This window comes from Setaria viridis, chromosome 3, assembly GCF_005286985.2.
Source record: "Setaria viridis chromosome 3, Setaria_viridis_v4.0, whole genome shotgun sequence".
NCBI classification, from domain to species: domain Eukaryota; kingdom Viridiplantae; phylum Streptophyta; class Magnoliopsida; order Poales; family Poaceae; genus Setaria; species Setaria viridis.
The window spans coordinates 24346439-24351338 of record NC_048265.2 but is presented as its reverse complement, the minus strand read 5'-3'; positions in this window follow the sequence as shown (position 1 = coordinate 24351338).

The window sequence follows — 4900 nt, the reverse complement described above, 5'->3', positions numbered from 1 at the left end:
CAGTCTTAGGTACACGTCAATGTCGTTGCCAGGTTATTTTGGGTCTTGGATAAGCACCAGCATCATAATGAACTTCCGCTTCATGCACAACCAAGGAGGAAGGTTGAACATACTTAGGGTCACAGGCCAAGTACTATGACCACTACTCAACTCACCGAATGAATTGAACCTATCAGTACTTATGTTCCTTGCATCACTTTAAAAGTCCGGGAATACTCTATCAATTGATCTTCACTGGACCCCATCCACGGGGTGTCTCAACATCTCATCTTGTTTACGTTATTCTTTATGCCATCGCATCAACTTAGCATTCACCTTGTTTCTAAACAAACACTTCAAATGTGGTATTACAGGGAAATAACACATCACCTTCGTGGGAACTCTGTTTTTGGGAGGCTGCTCCTCGACATCACCAAGATCATCTCGCCTGATCTTATACCGCAGCACTCCACACACAAGACAAGCATCCAATTTCTTGTATTCATCACCACGATAGAGGATATAGTCATTAGAGCATGCGTGTATCTTTTGAACCTCCAATCCCAGAGGGCAAACAATTTGTTTAGCTTCATATTTTGTGGACGACAATTCATTATTCTCAGAAAAAATGTTCTTAACAATTTTCAATATCCCCTAAAATGCCTTATTGGACACACCATTTTTAGTCTTCCACTGCAGAAATTCTAGTGTGGTAGCCAGTATTTTATGCCCCTGCTTGCAATCTGGGTATAATAATTTTTTGTGATCATATATCATGCGCTGCAACTTTTCTACTTCCTTCTCAATTTTGCAATCTGTGTGTGCATCCTGTAGCACCTGACCAAGATCATCAATAGGGCTATATTCTGCAAACTCATCTTCATCAGTCTCATCCATTCTAGTATCTGCAAAAGCTTGACCTGTAGTTCAGTCCGGAATGTAGTTATCATCCTCCTCTTTTTCACCATCTTCCATTACAACCCCTCTTTCATCGTGCTTGATTCAAACCAAATAGTTAGGCATGAAACCGTATCTAAACAAGTGGCTATGAACAGTCCTTCTTGTTACTGCATTAGAAGCATGGACAACATATGAACCCGTTCTCTAACTTGTTTGCTTTGACCACTTTGAGAAAATAATGCAAGCCATCAACAAACTCCTTTATCCGTTTGTCCACGTTATACATCCACTACCGGTCCATTTGAATCGTATTACGTGAGAAATGGACATATAAAGTTAATGTGATTATAATATTTAGACCTTGCAAAAAATATTAGATAAATAACTTGATCAATATACATAATTTACACCAATCAACCTTCGTAGAGATAAAAATAATTCAAATAAAAATTACACCATTCAACATTCATAACAATCACTAAAGATACATATAAAGATTACACTCAGAACAAGACAATAAAGATACATATATACTACAGATTACAGACACTCCATAGTGGACTTCACGTAGTCAATTATCCTATTTCATACTCCCTTCATTTATTGTTATTATGCTTTGTTTTATGCTGAGAAAAATGAGTTTTTTAGAATGAGGGAGAATGGAGAGAATTTTTATTTATACATGTTTTTGAACTAGAATTTGATGGATAGCTAGCTTGTTATATATGATTCGTATTAGTTAAAAGAACTTGATCAATATTAGGTATGAGAAAAAAATAGAGTAAATATGTTTTTAATATTTAGTCATTGCAATAAAATTAAGGTAAAAAAATTGTAGGCGTAAGAGATTAGAACAGTAAGGATTAGGATACACTACCGTGTAAACCAAATAGTTGAAACAGCACAGTAATGATGGAGCTCATGAAGTACAAAACAAATGTTATTCTCCATCTCTTCATCATCGCCTTTCCTTCCCGTGATAGGATTTTTCCTTGGCGAAGACCTCGATGGGGCCTCGTCCGGCGTAACCTTGGTCTTCTTGGGGTCCTCTTGTTCATCTTTGATCTGATCAAAATGGTTCAAAAGAAGTATACACGAAAATAAGGAAAAAAATTCGAGCAGCACCTCCCCTAGGGTTGAAGCATCGCCATGGAGAGGAAGCTGAATGTCTCTGGTGGAGTGGAGTGGCTCAGGCTGGAGGAGGAGGAAGAGCTCTCTGACTGGCGATTTTATAGGGGAGGAGATTTTATCCCGGTTGGAAATTCCAAATAGGACAAAATATAACCCCTTTTGTCCCGGTTGGTGGTTTAGTCCTGGTTGGAATTTCCAACCGGGATAAAAGGGGGCGGCGTTGCTACGAAATTTCTAGCCGTTACAATCGGGACTAAAGGGGGGCTTTACTCCCGGTTGGTATTTACAACCGGGACTAAAGGTCCCCCCGCGTTGACCTTCGCGCCACTTTTAATCATGGGCCAAATATTAACCGGGATAAAAGGAGGTGGACGGAAGGTCAGTTCTCTACTAGTGGGCGACAAGACGTCGGCTAATCTCCACCAGCGGAAAGCGACGATTGAATCTACCGAGATGAACATGCAAGATCACAGACGACACCGGAGACATAATCTTTGTTGATGAGGTTTATCTGAAGCCTACATCCCCAAGGCATGACTACGAGTGCTCCTCCCAGTACCACAACACCGGCCGCTTCGGGATCCCGGCATCGTGCCGTCTTCCCCGTGCGAGCTTGTCGCTATATCATCATGCTTACAATAGCAGCTCTCCTCTCATATTTATGAGGAGGCTCGGGTTACATAGGATAACACGAACTCTACCCTATACTACTAAATTCAACCGAGTCCCATCGCAACTGGACTCATTCAAATATTCTGCTCCGACTCACCCCAAAGGTTAGCAGCAAATTTCATGGGTAACGAGTACCGAAATTCCGCTTGCGGGAAGGACCAACAAACTGACTCAACCACCAGGCGGATCTGCTGCGCAGTTGCAGCTAAGCCATCTACTCAGATGGGGTTGCCTTGGCTTTGGTTTTCTGCCTCCTTGCCGGATTCTGGGATTCCGCCTTCACACTTTCCTCAGATTTGCTCTCACTCACGCTGAGCTTCTCCAGCAATCCCGCAGTGGATGAACTGTCTTCATTTTCATTGCCTTCATTCTTTGCAAGTTGACTCAGCAATCTCTTCAACCAAGTCCTTGAACTTTTGCAGTCTAGATCAAAGGAAAATTGATGTCAGCACAATTTAATGAAACACAGCAAGATTTTAGAAGAGCCAATGACTAGAAACTTAGCAATGAACAGAAGGGCGGAAAATGAAGATTTCACTAACAGACGCCATAACAGACTGGCAGGGCAACTACGCAGCTTTCTAAATAGACTTATCCAAGGGGTAAAACACTAGATTGTCTAAACATGAGATCGCAGTCCAGGTAATATGCTGCCGTGATGTATTGCAGTACAGATGTTACACCTATACCAAGATGTCAGCAACACCAATTAATAGTATAACTAAATTGTGAAGAGAACAGCTTTAAACAGAGGGGAAACACGCAGCAGAAGAATACATACCATAGTATTCTGCTGCGTGTAACTAATAAAAATTGAGCTAGTTAAGAAGTTAACAGCAAATATTTGGCTGATTTGCACTAACAGAAATACCACCAAACTAGGGCCAACACAGAACAGACATGAGAACATGCTTACTTATAAGGAGTATGCTGATAAACCCAAGTTAATGCCCATGACTGCCTTAGGGACTCATTTAAGCTTAATACACACACCAAAACGAAGACATTGAACAATTTGTAAAAACCCATATCTTCAAATATACAACAGCAACAATGAGAAGAAATTAATAACGGCAATGCAGAATGAGTTAATGAGCCATGCTTAAGAACTGCAACTGGTAAGCGCCTACCAACCACACAAGTCACAACTACCAGATATTGGTGGTTGTATATCGATATTTACTTCTGGAATTCTACATATAAAGTAAGCACTACATAGAAGCCAGGATGGTATGCTCGTACCGCAACAGTATGGCTGATCCATTTTACAATGTAGATGTGATATCTAGTTTTTGTATTTTTCATCTGGACGGCTCCGGAATTCACAAATTGAGGACAACCACCACCGGAAACCTTAAATTTAACGAGTGTTTTTTTTTGCCGAGTGTTTTTTTTCGGACACTCGGCAAACAAGCTCTTTGCCGAGTGCCAGGTTAACAACACTCGGCAAAAAAAAAATACTTAGCAAACGTTGGATTTTGCCGAGTGTCAAAAAAACACTTGGCAAAGAGTGGGGTTTGCCAAGTGTTTTTTTGACACTCGGCAAAACAATAAATTTTTTTCCTCTTTCCACCTTGAAATTTTTTCTACTCCCCACATACAACATGTGGTACTCTATGTTAAAGTTTGGTATATTTTTTAATTTTTTTGCTATATTTATTTAATTAATTGCATTTCAAGAAAACTTTTGGTATAAGTCAAATTTGAATAGCAAGTGATTCAAATTATAGAATAAAATGAGTAGAAAAATGATATTCATGTTATTTGGCCCAATTTGAGACCTGACCCGTGAAATGAAAAGAAATTTCGAACATCTTGTTCAAGAAACACGACCACGAACGTGTGGTAGTGGTATTTTTAAATTGTAAAAAAACAAGCAAAGTCTGAAAATCATGAGATTTGTCATGATGTGATGATATCATACGTGGAGGCTGTGGAAAAAAAATTGAGAACGTTTTGCACATTTCGTCACGTACAATGTTTACAAACTGAAGCATTTCAGAAGAATAATAGTAACGTTGAGAAGGATTGGATAAGATTTGGAGTCAAAATGACGATCGAGTTTTGATTTGACTACAAAACTTTTTGTATAGTCAATAGAGAATATATATTATTTCATGTGAATTTTTGATAATTTTTTGAAACGGTTGGATAATTTTAATTTTTTTTAAAATAGCTTTGCCGAGTGTCCTAGGTTAGACACTCGGCAAAGCAACCC